Raw genomic sequence first — 19,035 nt, 5'->3', positions numbered from 1 at the left:
TTGATTCTTTATTTTGGGAGCTTGCTGAAGCCATCATGGACTGCCTCTTTATGTGACTTGATATTGACTGTTGTCTCCGAGCCATCAATAAGTTATTATGATTTTATTTTGTATTTGCTTAGTGAGACCCAGCTTCTTATTTTGTTTTGTTTTGATATGCCAAATAGGCTGCTCGTGTGCACTAGTTTGATTTTTGACAACTTTGAATCTCTAACTTCCTGTCACCAGGTAGTTAGCTCTGTAACTAAATATGTGCACACAGGAGTCCGTTAAATTTTCCTGTATGGGTTCAGCTCAGGTGTTCAGGCAGTCAGTCACCAAGTGTGTGATGCAGGCTCTCACCCTCAGTCCTAGAGAGGCATGGGTGATTGGTGCAGGCTTTGGACTCTGGCTGTGGTAAGGGATCACACGCTGAGCCAGGCAGAGGGCTGACGGCTGCCCCTAAGAGTCTGAAAGGAAACCATGTCCCTATTCTCTAGGGCGAGTAGGTAGGTGAGTTTTGCAGCCAGACTATGAGCACCCCACTCTGTTGGCTGTAAAGACTCAAGGGCACCACTTTTTCTTGGACTCCTATAGCAGGTGACTAGGCACTTTAAGTGCTACCACTAGTCCTCAAGCCCCTGCTGCAGATAGATAAAAGTGCCTACTTAAGGGGCAGGGCTGTTTCGAGGGTCACAAATCCACCAGTTCACAGCTGAAGCAGTTGAAGTTAAACTTCAGATGTTTGCCCTGTTGTACTGTGGCAGTGAGGACTAATGCTGTTGAGATGGGTCCCTACAAGTTTATACAGGGGTGTAAGGCACTCAGAGTCTGCAGACCCCTGATACCTGTGCCTAGCAAAGGAGCTGTGCCGACCCTGTGTTCCTGGCCTAGGGAAGCCAGCAGCCTATTTGTTCCCTCTCCAATGCCAGGAGAATGGGTCAGGGTGCCTTTTGGGATCTACTTCCAGCCCAGCGGACTCCTGGTGCAGAGCGCGGAGGGATGAGGTAAAAGGGAGAGAGTTTTTTCCCAAATGGGTTTTTTTTTTTTTTTTTTTTTTAATCCCCGTGAAAGGGTGCATGCATGTACTTATCTTAGCCTCTTGGGAGCTGCTCTTCACTGGTTCAGAGAGTCCAATCAGAAACTCTGCTGCTGGGTCTCTCTCGACCTGGAAACTGCCTCCCGAATGCTTGCACAGCACAGCTGTTTGCCTGCTTCACTGCAGACCGGCGTGGCTGCAGAGCTGAAGTTTCGCCACTGCAGCTCTGACCCTCCTCACCTCTTCCAAACGGTCTCCCTCTCCTGTATCACTCAGATGGATTTCTCAACCTTGCCTTGTTCAGGGCTCCCAGATATTCACGTAGAATCAAATCACTTGTTCCTCCAGGTCTTTGTTGTAAGAGGGATACAGGAAGCATCTAACTACTCCGCCATGGTGACCTCCCCCGCCCCGGCTTTCTTAAAGTGTTATATTTAGGAAAATGTAGCAAATATTGTCACTAAAAAGCCTACATTTCCTTCCAATTAAAAAGATATGCCCTCGAAGGCTTTATCCTGAGTGAAATTAGTCAGTTGCAAAAGGACAAATATTGTATGAGATCACTATTATAAGAACTCAGGAAATGGTTTAAATATAGAAGAAAACATTCTTTGATGGTTACAAGGGTGGGGAGGGAGGGAGATCGGTATTCACTAACTAGATAGTAGATAAGAATTATCTTAGGTGAAAATAAGGACAACACACAATACAGGGGAAGTCAGCACAACTGGACTAAACCAAAAGCTAAGAAGTTTTCTGAATACAACCAAACTCTTTGAGGGACAGAGTAGCAGGGACGGGGGTCTGGGGACCATGCTTTCAGGGGACATCTGGGTCAATTGGCATAACAAAGTTTTTTTAAGAAAATGTTCTGTATACCACTTGGGTGAGCGGTGTCTGGGGTCTTAAAAGCTCTTGAGCGGCCATCTAAGTTACGTCAATTTGTTCCAGCCCATCTGAAGCAAAGGCAAATGAAGAACACCAAAGACACAGGGAAAATATTAGCCCAAGAGACAGACAGGGCCACATAAACCAGAGACTCCATCAGCCTGAGACCAGAAGAACTAGATGGTACCCAGCTACCACCGATGACTACCCTGACAGGGAACACAACAGAGAGTCCCTGACAGAGCAAAAGAAAAGTGGAGTGCAGAACTCAAAATTCTCGTAAAAAGACCAGACTTAATAGTCTGACTGAGACTGGAGGGACCCTGGAAGACATGGTCCCCAGACTCTCCATTAGCCCAGAAATGAAACCATTCCCAAAGCCAACGCTTCAGACAAAGATTAGACTGGACTATGGGGCATAAAATGATACTCCTGAAGAGAGTGCTTCTTAGCTTAAGTAGGTACATGAGATTAATGGGCAGCTTCTATCCAGAGGCAAGATGAGAAGGCAGAGAGGATCAGGAGATGGTTGAATGGACACAGGAAATCCGAGGTGGAAAGGAGTGTGCTGTCACATTGTAGGGAGAGCAGCTAGGGTCACATAACAATGTGTGTATAAATTTTTGTATGAGAAACTGACTTGAACTGTAAACTTTCACTTAAAGCACAATTAAAAAAAAATCTATGTGCATAAAGATTTTCATGGCATTTTTTTATAGTATCAAAAATAAAACAAAACAATAAAAACATATGCCAAAAGATCCCTTCTTCTTATCCTTTTTATTTAACACACCAACCTGCTGGCGTAGTGGTTAAGAACTACGGCTGCTAACCAAAAGGTTGGCCGTTCGAATCCACCAGGCGCTCCTTGGAAACCCTATGGAGCAGTTCTACTCTGTCCTATAGGGTCACTATGAGTCAGAATCGACTCAACGGTAACAAGTTTGGTTTGTTTTTTTTACTACTCTAACACTTTATGCCATCAGCTATATTGCTCACTACCCATTCACAGACATAACAGAGATTCACCAGAAGAGAGAATCATTCCACAGCAACTTTACAAGAAGCCCTATGGTAGGACTGTGCTATGCATCCATGTTAATGAGGCTAGCATGGATGTTACACGAGCATTTGGAGTGTGGCTGAGAGAAAGGTGGTTCTTAACTTGGAGCCATATGTGAAATACAGGCAGTCTGTCTGTTGGCCTGTGAGTGCATTAGATATTTTGTTTTGTTTTGTTTTGTTTTAAGAGTGGCAGCTTGTTCTTCAGGGTTCTCAAGTGCCAACAAGATAACCTTACAGATACAAAATGGATAACCCAAGTTTCAATGGGGTTAAGGTGGAGTCCCTGTGTGATGCAAATGGTTAAGTGCTTGGCTGCTAAATGAAAGGCTGGCAGTTCCAGTCTACCCAGAGGTGCCTCAGAAGAAAGGCCTGGCCATCTACTTTGAAAAAATCAGCCATTGAAAACCCTGTACAGCACAGTTATACTCTGATACACATGAGATCACCTGAATCAGAGTTGACTTGATGGCAATTACTTTTTAAGGTGGAATCAGGTTGCCTCCTATTTACAAACGAAGGCAAGCCCCCAGCCCATCCCACCAACAACCCTGGCTTTTTCCTTGTACACCTCCTTCTGTGAAGTTCATAGGCATTTGCACTTGGTGGCAGGGACCCATGACACTGTGGCTGCTGGAACCTCCATGTGTTGAAAGAAAGAAACAACTAACAGCCAGAGGCTGAGACTTGCATTGGGCTATCACCTAGCCTGCTCTTCAAGGTCTGCGAGAGATGGTGGAAGGTTCTAAGCTAATCATATCAGCTAATTTCTTGGTTTTTGATCCTGTGGAGTGGGATCCTGTTAAGACTGGGCCAGTGCTAAACTCTGATGCAAAATATTTTATCTTTGAGCTAATTGATGTGCGAGGGGAAGTAGATTGCCCACTGCTTATGGTATTGCAAGGTTGAGCTTCCATTCCTGGAAGTGCTACTGGGGAATGTTTCCTTGTCATGTAGATGGCCACCCAGACCTTAAAGTGAGGCACATTTTGTCCTAAAATTCTGGAGTCTGAGATGGAGAAAGTAGAGCCAGAAAAACCTATACACCAAAACTTCCTTTGTTTTGCAAGAGTTGGAGTCTGTTTGTAAGAGATTTTTATAAGAATGTGGGCATGAGCCAAGGTGCTTTAAAATGCTAGTGTCAAAGGGGCCACCAGATTGGGGAGAGACCATTCTATCCCTTTGCATGGACCATAGATCTGATGTGGTACCTCAAGAAGAGCCTTTTGACACATGTATCGAGATGAACCCATACAGCAGCACCACGGAAGAAAGGCTTGGCAATCTGCTTCTATAAAAATTATAGCCAAGAAAACCCTATGGAGTTCTTTTCTACTCTGTAACACATGGGGTTGCCATGGGTCAGAACTGACTCAATGGCAATGTTTTGTTTTTTCTTGTTATTGATTTGTTTGTTATTTTATGGAGAGAGCAGCATGGCAAAAAGACTGGATTTTCATGAATTGTGAGTATTGCACGGGGCACATAGTAAGTACTCAACTAATGTTCATTGTAAGAATGAGTGGTAGGCATTCTGAGCAGCGATAGCCGGACAGATTTGTCCCAGGGTAATAAATACGCCAGTGAAGAGAAGGAAGGGGATAGAGCATGGTGAATGCAGCTGACAGGCTGAGGAGAGAGCCTGGGTGAGGTACTCTTTTATGGGCTTCCAGAAACAACTGGGGTACATTTTGAGGGGAGTAACCTGTTTGGTTGTAGAAAAGTAACTCAGACCATTAGAGACTGTGACCAGGTGAAATCTGTATATATACTAATATTTTGTCCCTATGCACACGGACACATATCTTTCCCAAGCTTTAAAGAGTGAATGTCCCCCAGTTCCATTATTCCAGGTTTATAAAAATGAATACACATTTGACCTTGCCAAAAATATAATACATTTAAAATCCATTAGAATAGTCATTTTCTTCAGGAATACTAATTATTAATTTACCCAAAAATATTAAATTATTTCAAATTATATCTAGCACTAAAATGTGAAGAACTCCTTAAGACTACAGGTCCTAAAGTATCAAACCTGAAAGTAAAAATAATAAAAGCAGTAAAGAAAAGAAAAAGAAAGTGAAAGCAAAAAAGTAACTTTCAATCATTCTATAAATGATTTCCTTTCATCTCTAGACTCATGGGAACTTTTTAAAAATGCCAAGAACCAGAACACCACCCCAAGACATCTGGTCCTCTCAGTCTTTAGTGAAATGCAGATGGAGACTCCTACGTGGTCTTGGTAAGAGGAATTGGTCACGCTCATTAGCCTGGACAGATTTAGGTTTCAAATTAGCTCAACTGAAAATTCCCAAGAGACCAACTCTTGCAAAAGCTGCTCTGTAGCCTGAAGAGAGACTTGCCAAATTTAGATTAATTAAAAAGGCTATTAAATTGTTCAGATGGCATATTAATGAGCAATCTGCAGGAGACTCAGTCAACAACCACGCCTCCCAACCTTAATTACAGACTTTATTGAAAAAATATCCGAGTGACTCCTCAGATACGCTTAAAGTGTATCAGTCTTGAGTATAATGCAAATGTGGTCAACCCAGGACAAATCCAATGAAGAAAGATGGTAGTTAAGCTTATAACATAAACACTTTCAAAGGAAAGGTGATCCTGATTCCAGCCAGCTTGGAGACTCTGAGTTGTTAGAATTAACTAGAGATACCATCCACCACCTGTCTGTCAGTTTGTCATATTGTGGTGGCTTGCGTGTTGCTATGATGCTGGAAACTATACCACTGATATTTCAAATATCAACAGGGTCACCCGTGGTGGACCAGTTTCAGCATAACTTCTAGACTATGACAGACTAGGAAGAAAGGCCTAGCAATCTACTTCTGAAAATTAGCCAATAAAAACCCTCTGGATCACAGAATATTGTCCAGAACTTCCACTCACTTACTTTAGACAGATCATCAGGAGGGACTAATTGCTGGAAAAGAACATTATGTTTGGTAAAGTGGAGAACCATCGAAGGTGAGGAAAACCCTCAATAAGATGGACTGACATGATGGCCAAAACAATGGTCTCAACATACCGATCATCAGGATGATGTCACAGGATCTGGCAACATTTTGTTCTGTTATGCATGGGGTTGTCGTGAGTAGGCGCCAACTTGATGGCAACTAACATCAACAACAGAGGTACCATAGATAATGTGTGTTTATAATTCACTTCCCCTCAAAGGATCCAAGTGCTTTTGTATATTTTACCCACTCACAACTTCCCTAATTCCTGGTGATAACATTAGAAGACTTAGGTTATTATTTCTATTTCACAAAGGTTACCTGAAATGGTAGATCAAGACACTGTGAATATCCACTTCCCACTTCTACATTATAATGTCAGAAAGAGACAACGCCTCTGCCTGGATCAGTAATTCTTAATGACCCTCAGACCAACCTGCAATTACAAGTCTCTGCTTTGGTCCTTTGGGGTGAATTGGCCATAATTCCCTAAGCTTTATTTTAAATAAACAATCAAGGTTTATTTTCTTGTAAATTGCTAAATCGGTTATTAACAGTTACCAAATTCTCATAAACTAAGCAGTTCCTAGAGTTTACCGGTGAATATAATTCAATATTGTTTCAAAGATGTCTGACTGACACACAGTGCTCGGCAGTGATGAAAAACTCCTACTGTGTATGAGCACTTGCAGCTAAATGGAAATCCCACAAAATTCAGGAAGGGTAGTTTTTTTCATTACATCAAAAATTTTCTGGAGTTAGTCATGATTTGCATAGCTACTGTCATTCCTTTTTAATTAGAAATTACTATTAATATATCTTTATCCATTGAGTTTGTTGTGGGTTGCTTGGTTAACCCTACAGCATACTTTCTATACAGTGACACATTGTTATCACTATGTTATTTTCAAGGTGGCAACCAGTGGAGTAAATGAACTGCAGGATCTTTTATGTTGTCTACTTGGGCACAGTCAAAAAACTGAAAGGTAGGCTGTTACAGCCCATCCAGAGGCACCTTGGAAGAAAAGCCTGACAATCTACTTCCAAAAAATCAGTCATTGAAGACCCTACAGAGCACAGTTTTATTCTGACACACGTAGAATCGCCATGAGTTGGAATGGACTCAATAGCAACTGGTTAAAAATGTTTGCAAGTCATTAGACTATGCAAGAAATCCTGGCAAGCAGTTGAACTACAGCTTTAGATCTTTTTTGAATATTTCTTTTAATTAATGCATGAAGAGAAAATTCAGGTAAGTAAGAAACCAATACTTCTTACAGGGTTGCTGAAGTTATGCCTTTTGAATAAACAAACTAACTAAATAAACATTTATTAAGTATTTATTATGGGCTGATATTATGCTGTGGGCTTTTTTAGCCTATGTTAATTTGATTATTTCTCCCAAACTAGGGTTGCCAAATTTAGCACATAAAAATATAGGACATCCAGTTAAATTTGAATTCCACATAGACAACAGATAATTTTTTACTATAATGTCCCAAATATTACACGGGATACACTTACACTAAAAAAGTATTTGTTGTTTATCTAAAATTTAAATTTAGTTGGGTATCCTGTATTTTAACTGGCAACTTTACCCCAAACAATCTTATATTTTAGTGAGGAAAACAAAAGAATTTAGAAAATAGAGTTTGCTTAAACGCCAGATTGATTGGTATTGGTTGTCTGGGTTCAGTCAGGAAAAAGGCTAGGATCAACTAGTAATGTCTGCCAAGGATAAGGCATAGGGAGTTTCTGATATGGCTGCTAAATTTTTGCTATTTCTGCTTTAGTGACTGAAGCAGAACTTTTATATTGCAAGGCTATACTAGACATTATCTATCGATTCTGTCACTTCCTTGCTTAAAATCCTTAAAATTCTTTAACAGGGCTTCCATTGCTCTTAGCGGTTAGCAGTTGTTCTTTAATGTGGTTTTCAAGGTGCTAACCCTTGACACGAGTCCCTGCTGGTGCAAACGGTTAAGCACACAGCTACTAACTGAAAGGTTGGCAGTCTGAACCCACACAGAGCCTCCTTATCAGAAGAGAGGGCTGGAATTCTGCTTCTGAAAGGTCACAGCTATGAAAACCTTATGGGGCATTTCTGTTCCGCACACATGGGGTCACCATGAGACAGAATTGACTTGACGGCAACTTTTTTTTTTTTTTTTTAACTCTTGACAACTTCTCCAGCATTGTCTTTGCCATGCCCATCCCCCCCCCACTCCCTAATTTTGTGCTCCAGATCCCCTGGCCTTGATCAGGGTTTTCGCACAGGTTTTACCTCTACCTGGAAATCTCTTCCCACTTTTCTTTACCAGAGTAAATTTGGCTCATTCTTCAAATCCCAGCTCAAACATCCTTCCTCAGGTAAACCTTCCAATATCCCAGAAAAGGTCAGGAACTATTTAATATAGATGCATAGCAACTATCACAATTTGTGAGAATTATTTGTGTCAATATTGGATTAACATTATTTTTTCCCTGACGACACTTTAAAGTCCTTGAAGGCAGGGTCAATCTGCTTTAATCACTGTTTTATCCCCAGAACCCAGAACAGTGTCTTCCATATACTAGCTTCTCACTATATATTTGTTGAATGAATGAACAAGTTTATTGACTTGAGTTAAATATTATGAAAAAAAAAAAATCATTGTCCTTTAAAAAATGAAGCTTAACCCTGTTTTTTTCTTTCTCTTGACAAAATTACAAACTTCTAACTCTGCAAATGTAATGAATAAAATGAGCATTATTTCTTCCCATACAAATTAGAATAACCCTTTAATTAGCACACTTGCCATCAGTATCTTTAAATGCTTCCTTAGGAAAAACACTTTGGTGGAAAGCTTGAATATGGTGGAAGGAAAATTCTTAGTTATGTACTTATATTTCCACTTTTGTCTTTAGTTAAATACTAAACTTCTTGTTGAGATGCATTTTATGCATCATACTTTGGTAAACATTTTATTCAGTTTATCCACCTGCAATGGATTTTTTTGATATGTCAACTCGGCCAGGCTAGTTGTTGTTGTTAGGTGCCATCGAGTCAGTTCCGACTCATGGCGACTCTATGTACAACAGAACAAAACACTACTCAGTCCTATGTCATCCTCTTGATTGTTGTGCTTGAGCCCATTGTTACAGCCACTGTGTCAATCTATCTCATTGAGGGTCTTCCTCTTTTATCCTGACCATCTGCTTTACCAAGCATGATGCCCTTCTCCAGGGCCTGATCCCCTCTCATAAAATGTCCAAAGTACATGAGAGTAAGTCTCGCCATCCTTGCTTCTAAGTAGCATTCTGGCTGTACTTCTACCAAGACAGATTTGGTCGTTCTTTTGGCAGTCAATATACTTTGCCAAGACCATAATTCAAAGGTGTCAGTTCTTTTTCGGTCTTCCTTATTCATTGTACAGCTTTTGCATGCATACGAGGCGATCGAAAACACCATAGCTTGGGTCAGACGCAACTTAGTCTTCAAGGTGACATCATTGCTTTGCTTTTTAACACTTTAAAGAGGTCTTTTGCAGCAGATGCATTTTGCCCAATACAACGCGTCATTTGATTTCTTGACTGCTGCTTCCATGGGTGTTGATTGTGGATCTAAGTAAAATGAAAACCTTGACAACGTCAATCTTTTCTCCGTTTATCATGATGTTGTTTATTGATCCAGTTGTGAGGACTTTGTTTTCTTTATGCTGAGATGTAATCCATACTGAAGGCTGTAGTCTTCGATCTTCAAGTCCTCTTCACTTTCAGCAAGCAAAGTTGTGTCATCTGCACATTGCAGGTTGTTAATGAATCTTCCTCCAATCCTGATACCCCATTCTTTTTCATATAGTCCAGCTTCTCAAATTATTTGCTGAGTATACAGGTTGAATAAGTACGGTGAAAGGATACAACCCTGATACACAACTTTCAGCTAGGCTAGAGTCCTCAGTAATTCAATCAAACACTAATGAAGATATTTTTCAGATGTAATAAAGCTCCTGATCAGTTGACTTTAAGTAACGGATTTTATCCTGGATAACCTGGGTGGGCCTGATGCAATGTGGAAAGTTCTTAAAAGCAGGGCTGAAGCTTCCCCCAAAAAGAGAAGTAATTTTGCCTGTGGACAGTAGCTTTAACTCATCCCCATGAATGCCAACCTGCCTCTGGTCTTCCCTTCCTGCCCTACAGATTTTGGACTTGATTGCCAGCTTCCACAATTGTGTGAACCAATTCCTTGTAATAAGTCTCTTTTATAATATATATACATATCACTAGTGGTTCTACTTCTCTGGTTGAACCCTGACTGATATGCCATTCATTAGTACTGATGAATGGTGGTGTCAAAAATATGAAAAAAGAAATGAATAAGTCAGTGAACAGGAAAGAGAGACTATCATAGCTGATGGCAGGACTTTTGTAGTCCAGGTCCCCTTACATCTCCGCCCTGCCCCAAACCAATCACAAGTACAACAAAATCCAAGTAATCATTTAATATAACATTTAAACTAAACTAATACATGCTTGTTTGGAAAATATTATAGGAATAACAATATGCGGGAGTGTAGCTGGTGGTTGGAGAACTCATTTCAAGAAAAAACTTAATTGGGAAGAGGCTTTGATAAGCCACCTGTGAGTAGAATTGACCTCTGGGGCCTAAGTGAGTGTAGATAGAACTTCTCTGTATGAGGTAGAGGGAAAATCTCTATTACATTGAGGGGTCGAGTGGAGGAAACAAGTGGCAGGGTGAAGGCCGCAGGAAGGCAGAAATTCACATACTCTATGACCTTGCCCTGTATTTATTCCCTATCCCACTCACAGAGTCTTTAATAAAATTACTAAATTCAGGTGCAACATGCAAGCCTCTACTGACACACAGGTTGTAGCTGCTCATTAGGTGCATTAGCTAGGAATCAAACCCAGGTGTCCTGCATGGAAGGTGAGAATTCTACCACTGAACAACCAATGTGTGTTGCTATGATGCTAAACATGTTTTATCAGAGCTTCCAGACTAAGATGGACTAGGAAGAACCTGGTAAATTACTTCCAAAAATCAGCCAGTGAAAACCCTATGGATCACAATGGTCCCATCCAGAAGGGATCATGGGGCTAGAGCAAAACCAGGCAGCACAGGGTCACCATCAGTTAGGAGTGACTCACTGGCACCTAACAACAGCAACAAACTCAGATACAAGTGGATGTTTTAAGAAACCAAGGAAGGAGTTGGGTTTCCTGCAGTTAGACATAGCAGCTTGGTGGCTAAGCTAAGGAGAGATAGAAACAGATGCATAAGGAAGTAAACCCATCCCCAGCCCCCAGCAACATGAAGAGGGCTAAGAATGCCACAAATCCCAGTGGGCCGTGGAAATGTGGTTCTTGGGAAATTTATCCAGATCTCATTGCAGGGAGTGAGGTGGGGATTTGTTAACATCTTGTTACGTAGATACGATGTCATTGTTTACTTCTATCACAAGCTTGGGTATTTCTAGGAAGCTGAAGGTTTTACCTAATTGGCCTAGAGTTAAATTGTTAATGGGTCATGATAAATTCCCCAAGGCAGCAGAAATATCAAATTGTCTAATTAGCAATAAAATATTTCAAATATTGTTAAAATTCACAGCATGTTATCTGAAGGGCAAATTCTGCATTTCTTCAGCATACACATTCAAACTCAAAAACTTATGTCTTCATATGCTTAAAAAATAAACATTCACAAGCAACTAAATATATCAAAAATTCCCTTCTTTTGTGCAAATCCTTGGAAACCATGGCCTGCTAAGGTTTTCTGGTAAATATTTATGAAAAGAAGCAAGAGAAGGATCTCCTTTTTTCTAATAGTTATGGTTACAATCACTAGAATTTCACGAATTAGCTTTCACTTACCTGTTTCCCTCCCCAGCTTTGTATTTGGTGAGTCGGATACATGGTAAAGGCTAACCAAAAATACGTTGCTGTTTGTTACTCCTGGCACTGTTATTTTGTGTGCCTGCTCAGTTCAATTCAACAAATATTTATGATCCAGACTCTATGTAATGTGATGGTAACACAGAGATGATTAATATATATCTCCTGTGCTTTGTGAGTTCAGCATCTGAATAATTAAATGTCATTCATGTGATAGGAGCATAACAGAAACTGAGAACAGGGGAGAGAGTGGTCGGCTCCATCCTGGATGGGTAGGAGGTCAGAGAAGGGTTCACTGAGGTAGCGTTATAAGATGACAGAATTGAACTGAATAAACCAGAAATTTAAAAGTTAAGGTGCAGTTTAACTAGAACTAAAAGACTACAGATGGGATGTACAAGGAATCCTTACACTACAGATTATTAATGGGCAACTAACTTTGCTAATTCCCACACGGTTATCAGTGTGTCCTACTGTGCTGGCTTGCATGTTGCTGTGACACTGGAAGCTTTGCCACCAGTATTTCAAATACCAGCAGGGTCACCCTTGGTGGACAGGTTTCAGCAGAGCTTACAGACTAGGAAGAAGTACCTTGCAGTCTACTTCTGAAAAACCTGTCTAGTGAAAACCTTATGAATAGTAGCCGGACATTGTGCCGGAAGGTGAGACCCTCAGGTTGGAAGACATTCAAAATACAAGTGGGGAAGAGCTGCCTCCTCAAAGTAGAGTCGACCTTAATGATGTGGATGAAGTCAAGCTTTCAGGACCTTCATTTGCTGATGTGGTATGGCTCAAAATGAGAAGAAATAGCTGCAAACTTCTATTACTAATAGCAATGTGGAATGTACGAAGTATGAATCTAGGAAAATTGGAAATGGTCAAAAAATGAAATGGAACACATAAACGTTGATATCCTAGGCATTAATGAGCTGAAATGGACTGGTATTTGCAATTTTGAATCAGACAATCATATGGTCTACTATGCCAGGAATGACAAATTGAAGAGGAATAGCATTGCATTCATAGTCAAAAAGAACATTTCAAGATCTATCCTAAAATACAACGCTGTCAGCGATAGCATAATATCCAAATGCCTACAAGGAAGACTAGTTAATAAGACTACTATTCAAATTTACACACCAACCACTAATGCCAAAGTTGAGGAAATTGAAGATTTTTACCAACTTCTGCAGTCTGAAATTAATCAAAAATGCAATTAAGATGCTTCGATAGTTATTGGTGATTGAAATTTGAAAGTTGGAAACAAAGAAGGATTGGTAGTTGGAAAATATGGCCTTGGTGATAGAAATGACACCGGAGATCACGTGAAAGAATTTTGCAAGACTAACAACATTCATTTCAAATATCCTTTTTCACCAACATCAATTGTAACTATACACATGGACCTCGCCGGATGGAATATACAGGAATAAAATTGACTACATCTGTGGAAAGAGATGGTGGAAAATCTCAACATCATCAGTCAGAACAAGGCCAGTGGCCAACTGTGGAACAGACCATCAATTGCTGATATGCAAGTTCAAGTTGAAGCTGAAGAAAATTAGAACAAGTCCACGAGAGCCAAAGTATGACCTTGTATATATTCCACTTGAATTTAGAGACCATCTCAAGAATAGATTTGACTCACTAAACACTAATGATTGAAGACCAGACAAGTTGTGGAATGACATCAAGGACATCATACATGAAGAAAGCAAGAGGTCATTAAAAAGACAGGAAAGAAAGAAAAGACCAAAATGGGTGTCAGAAGAGACTCTGAAACTTGCTCTTGAACGTAGAGTAGCTAAAGAGAAAGGAAGTAAAAGAGCTGAACAGAAGAGGAACACCCTCAACGAGATGGACTGACACAGTGGCTGCAACAACTGGTTCAAGCATAACAATGATTATGAGGATGGCACAAGACCAGGTAGTGTTTCCTTCTGCTGTTCATAGGGTCACTATGAGTCAGAATGGACTCGATGGCACCTAACAACAACAACTCTGCTAATTAACTAAATAGCAATCATGAGGAATTAGGAGAGGAAAGGAAAGATCAAATAAACAAGAAATGGGTAGAGAGCACTAGTTCTTTCAGGAGTTTATAATCAGAGAACTTCTACTGTAGCAAGACATAGCCCTGCAGAATCTATCAGCCTTATTAGGTCCTAGGGGCAGCTAGATGCCTTGAAAGTCAGCATTTCAAGAGGCGTAAGAGCCTAGTATGTGTACCTTTGAGGGAACAGTATTTCTGTCTTCTTCTCAGATATAAACCAATGCTGTCCTTTCTAGTTCCTTTGTTCCCTGGTGCATTGTTGCCATCTGGCACAGAAAAGGTACTCAATAAATAATAATAAGAGCTACCATTTATTGAGCTCATTTTCTATTTTCTCTCATGGGTTTTAACAAATCTGGCTAGTTAAAAAGTCTCAAACTAGGAGTCTCATGGAGTACTTACCTCCCCAGAACTTACATTCAGCATGCAAGTATGTACTTTCCACAGGGAACTTCACTCTTCTGTGATGGTTTTAACTACCATATATGTATAAATTATTTTCAAATGCTTATGTCCTAAGCAAAACTATTACAGGAATACCACTTATGAGCTCTGATTTTCAAAGATTTACGGAACATCCAAAAGATAAAAATAAATTAATTCCAGTGACTATGGCAACCAACACTATGTGGACTTTGCAGGGAGGATTTTGTAGGTCTCATTACACAGCATTGAATTTTCCTTTAGGACCAAGAAATCGGAATGATAAGCCAATTCAATGTTTTACTATCCTATCAATCTCTCTCTCTCTCTGTCTCGCACTCACACTTTTGTTAACTAGAGATAAACTAAATGACCTAAATCATGTTACAAGTCACCTTGCCAATGAAGCACGAGCAAGACATGGCAGGAACACACAAAACATTTTCTGTGATGACATTGATCTCCCCCCACCCCCCAAAAAAAGTCATATTTTGAATGGCAAAAGTAGGTGAGAGTATATTTATTAAAGCAGGTCAAATTCAATACCCTAGACTAACACCAATTTACCGACAACTACCTCTTACAATTGTTTCTCTTAGCATCCTCAAACTAGTAAACTGAAATCTAAACTTCATAATCAAACTACAAGTAGCACATTTAAAGTTTTTTAAAACTTAAAGTAAATTCCAAATTATGTGTTTATAAGGTTATTTGTTCTTTCTATAGGACTTCTATCTTAAGAAACAAAGTTCACAGAATAGGAAAATATAAATTAATGGGGAGAAAGATAGAAAAAGTGGAGGGAAAAGGAACTGAGAGGTTCACTGATCCAAGGTCTTACAACTGGAGAATGATCAAAGTAGAATGTGAGCCCCACTGAGTAAGGGTGGAGGAAGAAAAGAATCTTTGAAAGTTGGGTGACTTGACATCTCAGGCAAGTAACAAGCTTTCTTTGAATCATCTTCCTTTTTTTCTGTGCCTTTTTCTCAAAACAGTTACAAGAAACATCATACAAAAAGTTGATTTTGCTTCTTTCCTTTTTCCTTGCTGAATATCTGTCAGAGTATTATTGGTAAAGAAATAGCTTTAAAATGCAGTCCCATAAACCACCAGAGGAAGTTGCAACATGAAGAAATTGATGATCCATAAACCAGAAAATAATGCCTGAAAAGCTGTTGACTTCACTGAAAACTTAACACTCTAGCATTTGTCCAAGTGTGTTGGGCAGAACACTACCTCTAAAGATGATATGCATGTGTGTAGACACACACACACGCATGCACACACCTATATGGGGTTCCATCATCAAAGAAATTTGAGAAATGCTTTTGATTATAGCTCTTCCCATACTTCTCTTGGTGGTTCATTAACACAGAACCTTTTGAACTTTTTGGATTTTGTTTAACCTTGGACCTTTCTACAACACGTGTATAATTTTGTGTTTTTTGTTCTGTTTTCAGAAAACCCCACTAAAATCCTATGGAACTAGTGGTCTGTTGAACACCTTAGAAAGCACTGTTACAGCCTGCATGTGATCACATATTTGAAAACATGTAAAGGCCCTCCTGACCTCTTGTTACAATGTCTAAAATATCAACTTTATTAATTGTGTTGACTCTTAGAGGCTGTTGGGCTTTTGAGACCTTTATTAATAAACAAATATCCCATTAAACAAACATTAAAAGCCAAGAGATACTAACTAGTTAGTGCAACCAACTAATCAATGGGGAAAACTAGGCCTTAGCCACCTCAGTGCCACCTGAAAGGCAGGGGTGAGCTCACACTCTGCAGTTAGTATATGCAATCAGCCTCCCCAAACTATTGATTCTTCATCCCATCAATTTATCTTTTCCACTATCAGCCTAGCCCAGATTTTTTTTTAGTATCCGTTATGTACACACCTATAGCCCTCTGACTTTATTTTTCATTCTCCCCATTCCTTTCACTGCAGGCAGCTTCTTCAGTCTTCTCTATGAGTTCCAGGCCCTTCCTGCTTTCCTTTATTTTCCCTTTCTATTCTCCTGATTTCCTTGCCCACATTGGAGCCCTGGTGGGGCAGTGGTTAAGAGCTATGGCGAGCTATAGCTACTAACAAAAAGGTCAGCAGTTCAAATCCACCAGCTGCTCCTTGGAAACCCTATGGGGCAGTTCTACTTTGTCCTATCGGGTCGCTATGAATCAGAATTGACTTGATGATAACAGGTTGTTTTGTTGTTGTTTGTTTGTTTGTGTTTCTTTCTCACATTATACCCAAATCCCATTCAACTTTCAAGTTTTACTTCCCCCAGGAAGACTTTTAGTTACTTCATCTAGCTTTGATCTCTCTTTCCTGTCATAGAGTTGAAGGTATTATTAAATGAATTTTGCACTTCTTGTATAATTTTATTTTGTTCTCCATTATAATTGTGTATGGTTTGTTTCCCTCTCACAACCCTTTGCTTCTAATTATGTGTCTTAATAGAAGAAAAAAAAAAAAAAAAACTCTGTCATAATCTTAATTTGTATTCCCTGCCACATTTATCACATACTGAAGCACATGAAATGCTTCCTCATTTATTGACTGGAATGAAAACAAAATTATAATTATAAAAAGATATCATGAAGTTATTAATGAAAGCCAGATAGGATCTTTCCTTGATAATATTTTATTTGCACTAATTTTAAGATAGTCCCTACTATAAATAGTATAATTTCATGTGTTTATACTATTTTATAATTCAGACCTTTCATCATTTCAGACTAATCTTCCCCCAGATAGGCTTTACTGAATGCCAATATGAACTCAAAGACCTCTTTACCCTAAGCAGGTTTGGAAACAAAGCAAAAAACATGACTCTTGGGTTTCATCTCACTAAAATCTAGGAGATGTTTGGTAGACAGACTGTAAGATAGCTCCCAATGATCCCTTCCTCTTGGTATTTACTCCCTTGTGTAATCCTCTCCCTTTAAGTGTGGGTGGAATCTATGACTTGGTTTTAACCAATTAAATATGGCACAAGGAATGGGATGTCACTCAGTGATTACATTACAAAGGATTGTAACGCCTGTCTTGCTAGCAGATTCTCTATATTATCTTCTTGACTTATATGCTTTGATGAAGCAGGTGGTCATGTTGGAGAGGCCCATATGGCAAGGAATTGAAAGTGGCCTCCTGTCAATAGTGAGCTAAGAAATTAGGCTCTCAGACCAACAGCCTTCCAGAAATGGAATTCTGCCAAAAATCACATGAGCTGAAGTAGAGGGTGCAGCTAAGCCATGATCAGATTCCTAACCCACAGAAACTATGAGATAGTAAATGTGCATTGTTTTAAGCACTAAGTTTGTGGTCATTTATTACACAGCAATGGATAACTAACACAGGATGTTAAAGGAGTACATTTTATGATTCTTTCAGTGGCTGCCATTAAGAAGTACCTGCCAAAAGAACTAATCTCATGATCTGAACATTCAATGCAGAGTCTCTCACATTGTGGACGCTCACATGATCATACTGGAGAGAGTTTGAAAGCGTTATGTGATATTGGTAAAAGCTTGAAAGTGCAAACAACCATCATGAAGAAATCATATTATACCTTTGAAACCATGGCTCCGGTGTTCAAAAAGTAAAGTTTAGAATAGAATGGGAATTTGGTCACTTTAAAAGTAAAGAATCTGTGTTAGGTATTTCTATCAAAAGCTACATTATCTTTATGCCTGAAAGTTTATTTACTGTCTATATTTTTATTTTTTTAATTTTATTTTGTTATTGTTGAGAATATTCACAGCAAAACATATCAATTCAACTGTTTCTACATGTACAATTCAGTGACATTGATTACATTCTTCAAGTTGTGCAACCATTCTCACTCTCGTTTTCTGAGTTGTTCCTCCTTCCTCCTTCATTCACTGCTTCCTACGGTTCCAATCTAATCTTTCAACTTGCTGTCATGACTTTCATCCCATGAAGATAGTTCTTAAAAGCGCATAATGCTGAAGGCAGACATTTTTTAAGAGTTAAGCTAAACTATTCTTTGGTTTTAAGAAGACTTTGGGGGATAATTTTGGTTAAAATTTAAAGATTATCTCAGGACAATAATTTCAGGGGTTCATCCATCCCCCTTCACTCCAAAAAGTCTGGAGTCCATGAGAATTTGAGATTTGTTTTGTATTCCCCCCTGCCCCCATTTCGATCAAGGATTCTTCTATAGAATCTTTGATCAAAATGTTCAGTAATGTCAATCAGACACCATCTAGTTCTTTTGGTCTCATGGCAAAGGAGGCAGTTGTTCATCGAGGCAATTAGCCACACATTCCATGTCCTCCTCTTCCTGACTCTCCTTCCTCTGTTTCTCCAGGCAAATAGAGACCAATTGTTAGGCCTTGGATGGCCACTTGCAAGCTTTTAAGACCCCAGGCACTATGCAAGGAACTAGGAGGTAGAACAGAAGCACCGAACACATTATTAAACCAATCAACTGTGATGTCCCATGAAACCATGACCCTAAATCTACAAACAAAGGAACCAAATCCCCTGAGGTCTTTGGTTGCACATAACCAGCCTCAGCAGCTAATCTTATTTTTTCTTTTTTGATTGTAGTTGTAAATATATCCATCATACAACTTTGGCCAGTTCAACTTTTTACAGGTGTACAACTTATTGACAGCAATTACAATAATCAGCCGTACAACCCTACTCTTAATCAATGCAATTCTTCCATTACCATTAACCTCCTCCATTCCTT

Source organism: Trichechus manatus, unplaced genomic scaffold (assembly GCF_000243295.1).
Source record: "Trichechus manatus latirostris isolate Lorelei unplaced genomic scaffold, TriManLat1.0 scaffold00081, whole genome shotgun sequence".
In the NCBI taxonomy this organism is placed as follows: domain Eukaryota; kingdom Metazoa; phylum Chordata; class Mammalia; order Sirenia; family Trichechidae; genus Trichechus; species Trichechus manatus.
The sequence above is the reverse complement of the archived record's forward strand: the minus strand, read 5'-3'. Positions refer to the sequence as shown.